We start from the raw sequence: 15731 nt of genomic DNA on the forward strand, positions 1-15731 counted from the left end.
TAGTTCACCTGTAAAACATCAACGTGTTAGACCTTAGCACTCCAGCTACAGACTGTTAACAGACACACTGACAGACACACAAATAGCACTGATTACTCTATAGTTGCCTCCTGGTCAGAAATGTAAAAAAAATGGCAGTGAAAGTAACTGGAATGTCTCTGGAAAGGCCTCATTGCACTAAAACAGTTTATCAGTATCAGAGCATACGGGTTTGTAGTATTGCACAGTAAAAGTAACAATTGTATACAGACTCTAATGAATCCAGAGGGACAAACATAAAGATAGATGAATTGGTAGCTCCCCAGACATGAAGCCAAAATATGCTGTGCATGCATCCATCTTGCACTGGTGATATGCTTTGCATCCAGAGCCTGCGTCATCATGAACAGGACTGAAGACATGGCAGCAGCATCAACGTCACCAGTGCAAGATGGCAGCGTTCATTTCCAAAATGTTTTGGCTTCACTTTTGCACCACAGTAAGAAGTCGTGAAATGTTGTCCATCTTCACACATAGGTCTATCATCTCCTCCATGCATTTCACTGTCTATCCGTTACCTGCCTATGACTGTTTTCAAATTCTCTTTCACTGTGGGGAACATCAACAGCAATCTACACTCTAAAACTTCCATGTTTAGCCAAAAGTAAAGATTGTGCGAATCATGCAGACCTGCTTGGTTCTTTCTGTAATCGATCATTTTAATAATAGTCATTTTAAGAATCACCTCTTTGCAGGCAGATGGTCCAGTAAAACAACACTCCAGTCACTATTCTGAGGGGGACACTGGCAGCATCCCGACCCTAGCACTGCTCAGTATGTCTGAGACTGTTTTAAAGAAATACAAGCGTGCAAGAGCATTTTCCCTCTCTAGCAGAATTATAATGTTTTCTACATCAATGTGAAATGGAGAATGGTCTGGCTATGTAAGACTACTAAACTTCTAAACGTTAGCAGAGAGACCCGTGCCCATGACTTTCTCCTGCCTTACGTTTCACCCAGACTCCCTGATAGATGTAGACATTAAGACATGAAGAAAGACTTTGCACAAACCGAGCTGAACACACAGTTCCATTGCAGGCTATGGAGGCTCCCCGTTTCTTTGGCAGACATCAGTCAGGGCTGCAGTTTCCCAATTTGACTTGACTTGAAAAATAATCATAATATTTGTAGCTATATTATGGGGGGGAAAGACCATATCAGTTTCACTTTTCAATATGTGTGTGTGTCTGTGTTCTTGTGAGGTGGGTGCTTGCATGTCGCCTGTGTAACTGTAAGGTTTGTGCGATTCTGTGTGTCTACACCAGATGTGTGCATACAGCTTTATCCTTTTTTTTTTTACCCCATGTGCCCTTGTACAACATGTGTGACTGTGTTTTTCAGGGTGTAAACAAATGCGTCCGCGGGGTGTGAATGAGAGGTAGAGGGAGCCGCAGACTGCTGTCATACATCCCAGCTTCACTTTTCAACTCAACCCTCCACCTTTCCTACATACTGTCTCACCAGTTATTATCTGAGCTGGCCAACTGTTTATTTTCTAGCTCAATTGCTTTGCATGGGTGTATGCAAGGCAAATGAGGTTAATATGATTCTCCAAGCAATGATGTGGTGACTCAGTACAATAGGTTGGCAGAACAAATTGTGAGTGTTTGATGGCGGTTTGGTGAATTGTTTCAGGGGCATTTGGATGGTGGAATAATTGCTTCCAGAGCTCCCTGTGGAGTAATTGCGCTTCCTCCACCCAAAATCTGCACCTCCCCCTGAGAATCTGCACCCCTCCACCACTTATGAGATTTTTTGGACAGAGACAGGCCAAATTATTTTTTTTGCCAGACATGGAGGAACAGCAGCAATTTGGGTAGAGAGGCTGATTCTGTGTGTACATGCGGAGGCTGTTTTCTTTTCTACAGTAAATACTACATACTTGTGTGTGTTTGTAAATGTATGTCCGCCTGTGCTGCAAGCATGTATGTGTGTGTGTTCACACAGTAATGAAACATTAACAAGCAAGAAAGCCACTCAGAGTGATTAAGAGTAAAATTGCCCTCAGCTGCACAGTCAGACACATGTTGTCTCCCCACAAAAAAATCAGACAGGGCCGAGATTTACATTCCAGATGTCCACTTCAGACCACGTCCAAATTATCTGAAAATTCTTAGAATGGACCTGTGACCACTCACACATGTACGCTGGGGCTGAAGGGCTTCCTGTGGTTTTAAAATGACAACATCCCAGGAATATATATCACTCTTTTATGGATTTCTCACGTCAGTACCTGGGTTTTAAACACAGAACTGCGGAGAGTGTTTTAGATCACATGTGTATTCTCACTGTGTGAAGTTTTTCTATCACATTAATTTATTATTATTATATTTTTATGGTGACATATTTAGTAAAACAAATTAATTTTGCTGTCAATGAAAAAAAAAAAAAACATAGAAAAGTGTGAGATGCTCTTTTTTCAGCATATCCTCCCATGACAGTGTGCAGTAGTGAAAAGGTGTTCTACTGAGGGTAATTACTCCTGTATCTTGTCACAGTCGTTGGAGCCACCTTGCACTGACATCCACTTGTAGCATTAAGAATGTCTTCACGCATTCTGCATTCACTGTTTGACCTGTTGAATGCTGCTCTTTACTTGGATTTCAGGATGAGGCCACATCTTGAACTGCCTCCACTGTTGCAGTCTGCTTCAGCATCTATTCAGCTGCACAATGAAAGTGTTGAAGATGTTTTTATATTTATTATGACCATGTATAAAATCTTTCATTTCCCTCATGGTTAGGAGTTAGAAAAGTTCAGGGTAGCAAAGCTAAAATCCAACTCAATTTATGTGGCTGTTTTTATTTTTTAAATTTTAAATAAATGGGGTCTGTTGGTGTCTTAATACACATGAGGGGTTATCAAAGTTCTGAGATTGTTTTGCTAAAAAATCAAACACTGCACCTCATTTAAATCTGACCACCATTCCCACTGAAGCTGTCCTGTCGTGCAGTTATACACCGTTTCCAGTGCGTCTGCAGCTTTGCTGTGCTGAATCTTCTCCACTGTGTTACAATAGTGTGTCTTCAATTCGAATATAATTTTGAAAAACAAGAGGAAGTCACAGGGAGCACAATCCAGTGAGTTGGATGGGTGTGGAGTGATGGTAAATATACACACAGGAACACCCACATACCATCATGCCATAGTTCAGGTCATTTGAGCTGACACTTTAGAATGTTACAGCAGAACTCTGTCTTGACAGGCCAACTCGTAGTCCAAGCTGTAGATTAATTCACAACCATGTTGTTAGTGAAGAAAACAACAAGCATACTCCTGTTGCACTTCCAACCTGATGTACCTTGTCTAGTTTTGGAAACTGCAGGCTTTTCTACTGTCAGAACTGTTGTTTCTTCTCTCAATTGAAACCACAAACCCATCGCTTATCACCAGTGATGAGCTCCCACAGGAAGGCTGGAACCAACTCACACAGAATGTGATGTTTTCTATTTGCTCAAACTCAAATGTGTACCTTCTAGTGGGCACAGAAAATGTGCACATCACTGTTGACAGCCACATGGACTCCAGTTATTGTTCGCACATATTGCATGTGAATGACTGTGATGCACTCTTTGCAAGCACACCACACACAGTCCAACAACTTCCCTTCTTTCTAATGTTAGTGTCTGCATTTCATACATTTCTAAGACTTTCTGGATCAAAATGTTTTATGTCGGGGGGGTCTGTAAACTCCTCAAGACTAATCAAAGTAGAAATAGCTGTTGGACAGTATTGAAAGCAATTTGGCTAAAATTGAAAATACTTCTAATTCAAAAGTCCTGAGGAAAACCATGATTAACCCTGGCAAGTAAGGAATATTGAATCCAGCCCACTTGAAAAAGAAGAAGAAGAAGAAAAAAGCAATTGGACATGCTGTGAGCCTGAAAATTAACAGAGGATGAAACACGTATGGAAAACAACAATATAAAAGGTAAGAAAACAGGTGGTTGGTGCACAGGCTTGGGCAGCTCACTTTAAATGTTTGAACATTGATAATCTGATTATTTTGCATGGCATGAATGCAGATGTTGGCTGCGGCATGTTTTATTAATAGTTTACAATCGAGCACAACATGACGTGAGCTCAAAGGACTGGTTGTTTACACTCTTACATATACATAATAAATACAGTGCTGTAGTGGGGGAATGCAGCTTCATCCCCATCAAAGCTGCAATTCCAACTCATCTTTGTTAGGCTGCAGCACGATAGGACATAAAAAATAAATACATAAAAAACTCACTCTGCACGAAGCGAAAGGTGCTCTCCTTTGAGTATTAATTACATTAATGTGTGTAAATCTGCATCATTACAAGTTCTGTTTTTTTGCAGTGTCTGGCCTATTGCGAGGATTTGCATTTAGAAGACAAATTTATCCATCTTTTCCTCTCCTGCACTAAGCAGGCTTTGAATGCTCTGATGACCATCTAACAAACTGAGAATGGCTTTAATGGTTTCTATGCCAAAATTTGTGGTAACCAGGGAACCAATTATCCATCCTTTTCGCATCCTCCTCATTTTGTTCATTTTTGTAATTGCACTTTGTGGAGAACCTGAACTATAACAGTATATTCGCTGTTAACATAACTTGACTGCTTTGTATTAGTTTGTTCCATACCATAATTGTCACGAATCAGGTTCAGAGACTCAGTCGAGGACAAAGACATGGCAGACCAAAGCATGCAATCAAAAATCTAGTTATTTTACAAAAATGTAATAATACAGAAACCGGAAGTACTCAGATTAAGAGTATGCTAGAGCGCCCTCTAACAGACAGGTGGGGAACAGACTATACTTTTGTAATACTAAAGCAATAAGATGAACAAAACTACATAAGATATTCAAAGCACAGAAATTTGGCATTATCAAATCAAGTTTATTGTCATTTTGCTGTACATACACAGTAGCACAGGCAAGATCAGAGAGCGTTTCTTCAGGATCATTTAATTAGTAAGCTTTGCGGAACGCATGTAGGAAATAGGCAAGACAGTAAATGTTCACTGTCGCTGTCTCCTGAAGGGGCCGCTGCGTCCATGCCATCACGTTGAACATGGTGAACCTCTTCAGGTCCTGGTAGATCTTCAAGGACACGAAGACACACATGATGGTGTGACGATGGTGAAGATGCTGCCCAGAGCTAACTGCCTGGGCTCCTCAGCCTGTCTGCCCAGAATAATGTCGTCCCCTCCAGCTGTATGGCCATGTTTCTGTTAAAGCAAACACACAGCAGTCCCTCCACTCTCTGCCGGTGTCTCTCAGCAAACATAGCTCGTCTGTTGGTCTGGAGGGGTTAACCTTTAACCTAGCACAGATCCCGGCTCTCTTTCCTTCTTTTGTGCACGTTTGTACCATTTGCGCTTCCTTCTCTCTTGGGTAACTGCCGGCCTAATCTCCGATCGGACTCCGTGTTGGTGTAGTATGTCTAAATCACAACCGATCGCCGCATTTCCGTTCACTGTCCTGACGCCCAGCAAAGTCTCCCGGCCACAAGTTTTGCGGAATGAACATCTGGGATAGACAAGACACTCAAAACATTCACTTTCGTTGTCTCCTGAAGGGGCCGCTGCATCTATGTGCACCACCATCACCATTAGTACTACTGACTGATCTACCGAGAGACTGGGAGCTTACAAACAGGTTCAGACAAGGTTTGGGAAAAGGGAGCCGGTGGGGCCGATGCAGCATGGTGTGGCCGGGGAGGAAAGGGTGGAGAAACCCAGGTAGAAACAGTAGAGTTGGGCTTGAGATGAAATCCAACTGAAGAATCAGACGGCGAATGAGGAATTGGAGCATGGCGGAGCGTGGCAGAACGTGGCGGAGAGTGGTGGAGCTGCGACAAAGCAAAAATACAGGTTAGTATCGGGTTGGAACAGAGGTAACAATAAAGCAGACTGAGCCAGGGCAACTAACATAATGTAGGTTTACGATCAGGCGGTTAGTGGTTTGCTGGCATCTTTTATGGAGTGGAGTTGATACTGGCTGAATGAACCATTTCCCGCTGCAGCTGGGGAGAATCAGATGATTGCAGATCAGTTCTGATCTGCCCGCACCTGGTTCACACGCCTTGTCAACATGCACCTGAGAGCAGGAGAGGAGGGAGAGAGAGAGAGGAGGAAGAGGGGGAAGGTACTGCCACTAGGTGGAGCCCAGGGTGGAGGCCCTGACAGGTGGAGGCCAGGACAGTAATCACAGTCAATACCAGCATCCGAATCACTGAAGCTACGTATCAGTCTTGAATGTCAGCCATTTAAAATGGTGGCTACCTATATTCAAAGTTGTTCAATAAAGACCCACAAACTGGTACGAAATTCTCTAAATCATGCTGATGTTAGCATATTATACTTGCCTCTGAGGGTTCAATGCAGACTCAGCTTTGACATTTGACTTTATAAAGCATGGCACCTGATTAGCTCTGACATTTCACTGCAAATACGAGGTTGTGAAGACACTGTTTGGGAAGGTTCCATTCCAGTGTCCTTACAATACGTCCATGTGGTGTAACTGCTGATGGCAGGTATATCAACACATTCCTTAGTGATTTGAGGAATATGTTTGCATGTTGTTATTACATTTACTCAGAGCTTCATTTTGCAAAACCAATTTCAGTTTAGCTTGTAAACACTGTCAAAATGTGGGTGATAGTCTAAGCAGTCTACAAGGATGTATTTCCTTACCGTTAACCCTACCAGAGTAAACATGCACATAGATTTAGAGAAAGCAACATTTGCAAAAAGAAATCTGTCGTTAAATGTAATGTCAGGTATTGGAGAATCCTTCATGTTATTGATGTCTAGTGATAAGGTTGTATCATTGGCTAAACAAGCTGAGATAAAAGAGGAATCACAGAGAAAGCAGACAAAAAGTCATAGTTTTCTGTAGTTTGCTTTGGTTATGTGACATTCTCTCTCAAAAGAACAGAGCATGGAGAGTTTTTTTCATTTGTTTTTTTCCCCCATTTAATTTCTGCCAACATAAAAATGTCAGACAGAAAAAAAAATCACTAAAAGAAGACAAGAGAATGTAAAACACCCTTCATATTTGATCAGATGATGATGCCTGTCCCTTTTCTGCTGTCAACAGGTATGTTACACCTTACTAGATACGAGAATGACAGAACAGCACAGAATCTATTTACTAGCAAGGACCACATCGTCAATGACGGGCATGGCTGTTTATGAAGTGAGAATAAGTATAGTGTTGATAGAGGTAGGGGTAGCAGCTATGGTGTGGGGAGGGGTTCGTTGAAAATCCTCAAGAGGAGGCGAGAGGAAAAAGAGAGGCCGAAGAAGAGGAGGGGAGGCTGCATTTGTAGGCCTACTGCAGGAAGTGGAGTGTTTGAGATCCTGCTCCTTAACTACAGCGAAACATTTTTTATTAACATTTTATTAACACCATCAATGAGATACACAATATTTATCATTAAGTGAGAATGAGTGTGAAGTTAGTTAAAGGTAAAGGTAGAGATTTTTTTCTTCTTTCAAAATATCAACATTTTATTCAGAAACATAGAGAAAAATGAGCGCTCAGTCAGACTGATCATGAGTTATGAAGCTTCCCATCCGGGTTAAAAAACGCATCTAATGTTTGTGCATAACAGAGTTAACTATTGCAGTCAATGACATTCATCAGAAATTTATCAGCACTGTCATTATCAGCTGCACTGTATACTGTCAGGAGCTGCTGTTAAAACTCTTCCCCAATCACCTTTCTGTATGGCAGCCATGATGTAAATGACATTACCAGCATAAAGCCACATCTGTACAATGATGTGTGACCGTGTTTGACATGTGAGCCATGCTTGCCTGTCATTGAGATGACAGTAAGTAAACAGACGGAGAAAGTAAATGCAACTCATTATAAAGCTATAGACTTCCACGCTTTTCCGCTCTTTCTCCCATCTCCATCTTTGCTGCCTTTCATTATTGCTCTCTGTTGTCCAAATTAAGTTATCCTCCCTCATTATTTTGCCAAGAGGGAAATGGGACGTGTCAGCAGAAAGTAACAATATGATCAGCAGGCCTGTGCTATGACAGATTAATTGGATTATAGTTGCATTTAGCCTAGATTATGTCCTGCATGGGGACCTGGATGATGACACAGATGGATTATTTCCTGCCCCTTGATAGTTCTATTTAGTGTTGCTTTCCACTGGGTATTATTCAAAGAAATGATTCTCTCAGTACTGACTTGCAGCGATAACCATCACAGATTGCATCTGTCAGTCATCTGTTGCATTTATTCTTTCTCTTGTAGTGCTAATATAGATTTACTGGTACATTCCTGTCAAAACTGATACTAACTTAAAAAAAAAAAAAATCTCTCTCTTTCTCTCTATATATATATTAGTTTGAAGATGAAGAACAAAACTAAAGCTGTGATTACCTGCCGTCAATATTCAGCAGTACAGTTAAAACATAATTGAAGTCTTCAGTTATATTAGTAGGTTTCACTATTGTTTTTGTCATACAGTAACTTACCAGTGTGATTTAGGAGTTCTGAAAACACAGCAAAAAGAAACTTTAGGGGGCAAGACACATATAAATTCAGACTATCAGAAAGGTTTTGCAGCAAAAACACAGGTTACACCATACAAAGCAATTAAATTTTAGCAACTACCAGAAGAAATTGATTTAATTTTATACCTTTACAGAATACGTTTAGATAAGGAACATAACTATAGTATGTTCTCTGCCATTACAACTGAGTGCTAAAGTTAGAGCAATTACAAATGAATGGACGAGTTGAATTTGATTTGATGATCCTTTTTTCCTGCTTATCCAGGGTTGGGTTGCAGTGGCAGCAGGCTAAGCAGGGTTTTCCAAATGTTCCTCTCCACAGCAGTGTTTTCCAGCTTCTCCTGGAAGGACAGGGTGGTTTTTGGCAATACACCACAATTCTATCAGTTCAGTACTGCACTCCTAAAACATTGTCAGACATTCATGAGGGTAGTTGTGGAAGAAGTGCACAGACATTTAACTTAAGTAAAGCTGGCAATACCCACAGCAGAAGTCGAAAAACTCCTACATTTTAAACTTTATTTGTTAAAATGATGATTATGAATGTGTTAATGTACATGCGCCTGTTAAAGGTAGAGATAAATTGAATAACTTTTTTATTGTTGCATACTTTAATCTGTAATAATACATCAGAATGTATGTGTTGATTACATTTCTAATCTGAATCTACTACATAACTAAATATAGTCATGCAAAATTCTGTAGATTTTGTTCCCCACATTCAAGTGTCTCAAAATTGTACTTTGGTACACTTCTTGAGTAAAGACACTAAGTAGTGGATCAGGTTGGTATAACCTCGGCTTTCTAACCCTACAACCTTAGATTTATTAGGGTCCGAGGACCCCTACTTGTTTATTTTTTATTATTTCTTTTATTTGTTTATTTATCATTTTCAAGCTTGGAGTCTTCAGACTCAAACAATGCTGACTCAAGTAACATCGCTTGAAGTTTTTGTTTGTTTGTTAGCACAGAAGGGTTCATACATGTTTTATTGCACACACAGAAATACTTTTCAACACCTATAAACAAACTCTTATGGGTAGATTTACTGGAGCAGTTACCCTTTAAAGATAACATTAATATTGTCATTAAAACTTTCAGAAACTTTTGCAGATTGGATGGAGTGATTGTCAACTTAACTTTAAAGCGAATTTATTTGAGAGAAAACAAAGGAAAATCACTATTATGGATGTGCTTAGTTTCAGTTTTACCTCCACGTACAGAGAGCCAAAGTAAAATCAAATTTTACAATCACTTTCCATATGTAAGACATTATGTCGGACGTCATCAGCCTGTGTCAGATTTTGCTAATCCATTACAAGACTATTATTACCATTGCTTATTCCTATACATATGAGACAGCAGAGAACTTCTCCACCTTCTGCTATGCTCACTAGGCCATTATCACCTACTGTATGTTAGGTAGGGGGTGGAGCTTAGTTTCTGCACTTACAAAGAAAAAGAAAGTCCTCACTCAGAGACAGGGAGAGATTGCCATGGTTAAAGTGCACAGACTGTCAGTCTATGGACTTGTTTGATTTGGTGTTGTAGCTGAAAATCATGGATGTTAGACTTAAAATAAAAATGCACTGTTTTCCAGCATAGTGGCTCTTATTGGGCAGATGTGACATGATGAGCCATGATGTGTAACAGTCCATTTCTAAACAGATTACCTCCAAGCCACACTAAGTGTGTCAGCACGTGTTTTATATCATCCTCCATCTCACAGAGGGATGTTGGCATCATTTCATAATTTCAGAATACATATCTTATTCCTAATAGGACTGTCCACTGCACTCAATATTATCCACAAAGTTGTATTGCCTAAGTGCCAGTGCTGTTATCACTGTATCACCTCCTCTTGCAACCTTGATCCATCCTCAATCTTTTCACAGTGGCCAGCTGTTACCTGGCCTCAACTCTGACCCTGATGCTGGCTGGTGGACATAAATCAACCCTGGTGGGTTCTGAAAGATGTAATTTTATGGTGTCTAGCAGATGTTTGCCCTAAACTCAAAGAGATATCTTTCTGTTTGACTGCAACAAGTCAGTGGTGATCGTACCCCATATCCCCCTACAGAGGTGTGTCATGGCATCAAACCTTCTATAGGGGTTTATAGTGAGTGTCAGAGGTAGTTCTGCTCAGTGTGCCCCACTGGGAAATAGACAGAGGGTCATAGCAGTGAACTACCAAGGCATGCGATAGCAGCACAGCTGGTGGGAACACATGTAAGGGGCCTGCACATATGTTAGGCATTTAACTCATCAAAGAGATTGTAATCCACTGAACGGAGTGGATCATCATTACAAGTGTCCTTTGAACCAACTTTTAATAAAAATGACACACCACTGTGACCTTTCTTATCAAGCAACTCCATCACATCCAGATGAGACAAAATGAGAGCACATCAAACCTAAGTTTGTCAAAGTACCATTCATTCATCTTCATTCACCACCCAACACCCCCCCACCCCACCCCCCTTCATATAATTAGGTTGCATTGAGGGACTTTGCTCGCTGACTGTATTAAGGCACTCAATAACAGTAGATTAATTTAATCTCCCCTAAAATGAAAACATATCTCCTTTAATGCTGCAAAGTTATTTCCTCTCAATGTCACTTGCAATTGCTCCTGCAGCAGAATGCCTTTATTAGGGCAGGAAATATACAAGGAGGAGCAGAGGCATGGCAGCGTCCTCTAGCTCTCTTGCCACCATGTTCAGCTTTTCCAAAAAAGAAAAAAAAAAAAAAAAAGAAAAAAAAAAAACCTTTATAAATAATTGAAGGTCTGCAAGGGCCGAGTACTGAAGGGAGGCTGCAATAACCAAAGTCACAGGCTGCAGATGAAGACAAGCTGCGAGAGCACTGGAGCCTGTCTGATTTGTGCATGAGAAATGAGATGGGGAATTAAAGCATGGTACACTAGCTGCTCCCATATACAGGGCTGCTGCTGTGTATTCCTGTCAGATCCATCTAACTGCAAAGAACTGCTGCACAGCCATGTCGCAGGGAGACAGAAGCTGTGAGCTCACACACAAACTGTTTCAACAAGCGCGGTATGGGCAGTGGAAGTAAGGAGCTTATTAGTTGTAATGGCCGTGTTTGCTGAAGGTTTTTGAAATGAATGCAGATTATGTAAACTGATGTATACTGCATGTGCAGGCAGCATAAAAAGCTGCCATTAAATATGCTTAAACTTGTCTTTCTACAGCAGAGTGGTGTCAAAAATAACCTTCAAAATAATAACGAACACAACACCTCTCCTGTTCTCTTAAAAAGCTGCTACGTCTCCCACTGATTTAGCCGGCTGAATATTCACAAACACAAACACACGTGGACACACAACACTCCCACTAGACTTTCCACACGCTGTGATTGTGATAAACGAGCTACACTACGAGTCAACAGACACTTGTCTTCGGTTACCATTCTGTTCTCATCTTCCTCCTTTATTTGGGTTGAATTATGCAGTCCAAAGCTCCTTTTTTAAATAGTTTACTCGTGTGCTCCTCAGTGTCTCCAGGGAGCGCTACATTAGATTCAATTTCAGGCCCACATCAGGCAAATTTAGGGCAGTCATGCAGACGCTCTCTGAAAGCACGGGCTGAATGGCTGCTGAACTGTGTGCAGGCATCCGAGTGTCTGTCTGTGCATGCCTGTGCGAATCAGTGTGTTCATTCCATGACGTGTATGTTTCACTGCCCAAAGGCCTCAGCCCTGCCTGTGCACCCAGAACCCATCCACGTCATTTTCATTAGGGATGTCCTGCAGCAGATTGTCTGGCGTAATTCAGAATTAATTGTGTGGTTTTGTGCTTGTGGCTTCAAACAGGGCTCCCATATGGCGCCATGCACAGTCAAGTAGGCCATTCTGTGAAGGGGCAGACGCAGATGTGCAGACCACAGAGCATCACAGATGCACCCCTGACTGGTTTGTGCGGACCTTTGCTGTCATTTCCCAGAAGACAAGACAAGCAACAGAGACTGTATAAAACCACTCTGCTAACAAACCTTTTTCAGAGATGACTCTTGCTCACTGGCTTGTAACTGAGTGAGTGGTGTACCATGATGTCATTGTATCAGAACAAAGCAGTCAACAGCCCAAAAAGTGGGCGAACACAGTCAAGAGACTGACCTCTCCACAGCACTGGAAGTATTCAGATTATTTACCATCGTAGCAAAGGTCTAGGCGCTACGTCCTCTGTAGGTATAAGCATCATCTTGAAAATGTACTTCAAGCATCAAAAGTAAAAATATTATTGTAAGGAGAAATCATCCATTTGATCAGTATATTGTCATGACATTATTACATGATGAATCTCATACGTCTGTGTGTAAGTACTTAACAACTGATATAATTGCAGTAACTGTAGCGTACGAAGGAGAAGAACATCTGGAGGTTAAGTGAATTCCACTGAGCCTTTCTCAGTTCCCCAGTGATTTTTGATCATCGCTTTACCAACTGCCTCCAGTGGTCACTGTTAATGAGTTGGTTTGTTTACCTGTATTTATTCATTTATCATCTGTTGTTTGTTACATCACTGCCGTCTTATCGTTTGTTTGTAGCAGTTAATGACGGTTTAAATTATTATTGGTTCTACCATTCTTTGTTTGGGAACAAAAGGTCAATGAAATCAGAGTTCATGAGTTTTGATTATAAGGCTGATCAATGCAAGTATTTAATTAACCTGATTTTTTTCTAATCAATTTCTAGATTATATTTGGCAATGCAATTTTAATAATAAATTGTAGTTTACCCCATATAACTGTGGTTTGCTACATAACCCACATGTATGTAAACATAACAAAATAACCATTCTAAAACTCACTCTTTCATGCTAGTTTGAAGCCAGTGGACTTCCTAATATTTGTGTAAATGCTCCGATCTCGAGTGATAGGAGAAAAAATAATTAATTCAGTCTCCAGCCTTTCCACATGCTGAAGTGTCCCAGGGCAGGACACACAACCCAAAGCTTCTCCCAGTGGCAGGCTAGGGTCTGGCATGGCAGCTCGGCCACCATTGGTGTGCAAATGTGTGAGAATGGATGAATGAGAAACACACTCTAAAGCGTTTTGGAACCTAAGGTTAGTAAAGTACTAAAGAAGTGTGGACCTGGACAGGGCAGTGACCTGGAAGGCCTGGAACCCTGTTTCCAAAAATGCCTTTCCAAATATCTAAACTGCACTCTCAAGTAGGTTTTTTTCAGTACTACATTTTTTATTTTGTTTTTACTAATCACAAATATGTTATAATTCAACGTATCCTTGGCATTTATTGTAAACCATTTCAACTGTTCCATTCACTGCATTTTAAGCCAACCAATCATATATTTGACTAGTGGGACTAATCACCCTGGTAACAAGGAAAAAGGAGGAGAAGCTTCACACATGTTCATCGTGCTATTTTCTTAAACTATGTTATTTTGGTGCTTAAACTTAATCAAACATCAAGTAAATAGAAAACTAAAGTTCAGAAATGAGGGTCCTGCACAGGACATCAAGCCCCAGTGTTCTTGGTGAAAGTCCTGTGTTGGACTTACACCGTCCCCTCCTCTACTATGGACTCTGTGTCTTCCTCTTTGCTTTACAGGAAAAAGAAAGGGGTTGTATAAGTTAGGGGCTGTGGCCTTCCGTAGAGTCCCATGTTAAATCTGAGGGGATGCAGGGGAAAAGAAGAAGGACGTTCTGCTACACAATGTCATATTCATTTTTAAAAACTTGTTTTTAATCTTCTTTTTTTGCCATCTATTTTACCACTTGGTGGCTCAGTTATGCAAATACAATGACTCTTAGGAATTGGAATTGTGACAAGACGGCCTAAAAGGTTGGGAAACATCCATCCATACATTATCTGTACACCGCTTAATCCTCACTAGGGTCGCAGGGGGGCTGGAGTTGGGAAACAATGTTTTAAAAAACATTTTGTAAAACATTAATTAGAAAACTGCTAACTTCAGCTATCAGATCAATGTAGTGGACTAAAATGCAGAATATTTCCCTCTGAAATGTGGTGGAAAAGTTGAAAAGTTGAAGTGATGCTGGTGCATTAATCGACACCATACGATAGAAAAGTAAACGTCATCATACATCAACAGTCGGACGATTCAGAGATGGCTATGGCATTTGATAAAATGGAGAGAATGGGATTTGTAATTGCAGCTCCTCGCTTGGCACATTGTCGCAGGTTGAGGCGTTGATTACAAATCATCATCTCTGTCAAATGAAGCTTAATTAAGTAGACAATAAGAGCTGATTGCTTCTCCCTCCCACTGATGCTGTTATGGTGACATCAATAGAAGCTAAAAAGCATCATGAAGACTGATCAGATTTAGAGACGTACTTAGCAGCAGCAGCATACTGGATCCCAATGCCCAGCAAACAGTCTGTGGTATTTCATATTAGATGTATGACTGATTGTCATAGTTAGCATTTAGAGATTTATTAATTTGATGTGTGCTTCTGTTTAGCTTAAACACAGTAAATTACACTACGTGGGCAAAAGTATGTGGACAAATTACACAAGCTGGAAGAACCCTCTCATTTGTAATGAAAGGGACTGTGAAGGTAACTGAATACAATCAAATTGTTGACAAGACTGTGCTTTTAATGTTTGAATATGTTATATGTTCACAATAAAAAGGTAGATCATAAAGTATCCTCAAAACACAAAATATGCTGACTCAATATGAATTTTTAAGTGTGGCATTGACAGACACTGTTGCTCCACATCACAATGTGCAAAACAAAGGCACGTCTCAGAGCAGCACAAAACCTAAATACATTGTTGATGGTCACAAAAGGGTTTGAAGGGCTTGAAGAACATTCCATGTATCAATTATCTATACACCGCTTAATCTTCAGCAGGGCCTCAGGGGCCTGGAGCCTATCCCAGCTGACTTAGGGTGGAGACAGGGTACATTCTGGACATGTAGCCAGTCCTTTACAGGGCTACACTTAGAGACAGACAACCAAGTGCACTCACATTCACACCTACGGACAATTTAGAATCACCAATTAATCTCAACATGTTATCGGACTGTGGGAGAAAGCTGGAGAACCTGGACAGAACCCACGCTCCATGGGGAGAACATGCAAACTCCACGCAGAAAGAAGGTTAAACCACCCCACCGTGCCACCCAAGAACAGTCAAGAAAACAAGATTCTGGCATTGATGTTAAAA

The sequence above is a fragment of the Stegastes partitus genome, unplaced genomic scaffold, assembly GCF_000690725.1.
Source record: "Stegastes partitus isolate 25-593 unplaced genomic scaffold, Stegastes_partitus-1.0.2 Scaffold172, whole genome shotgun sequence".
In the NCBI taxonomy this organism is placed as follows: Eukaryota; Metazoa; Chordata; class Actinopteri; family Pomacentridae; genus Stegastes; species Stegastes partitus.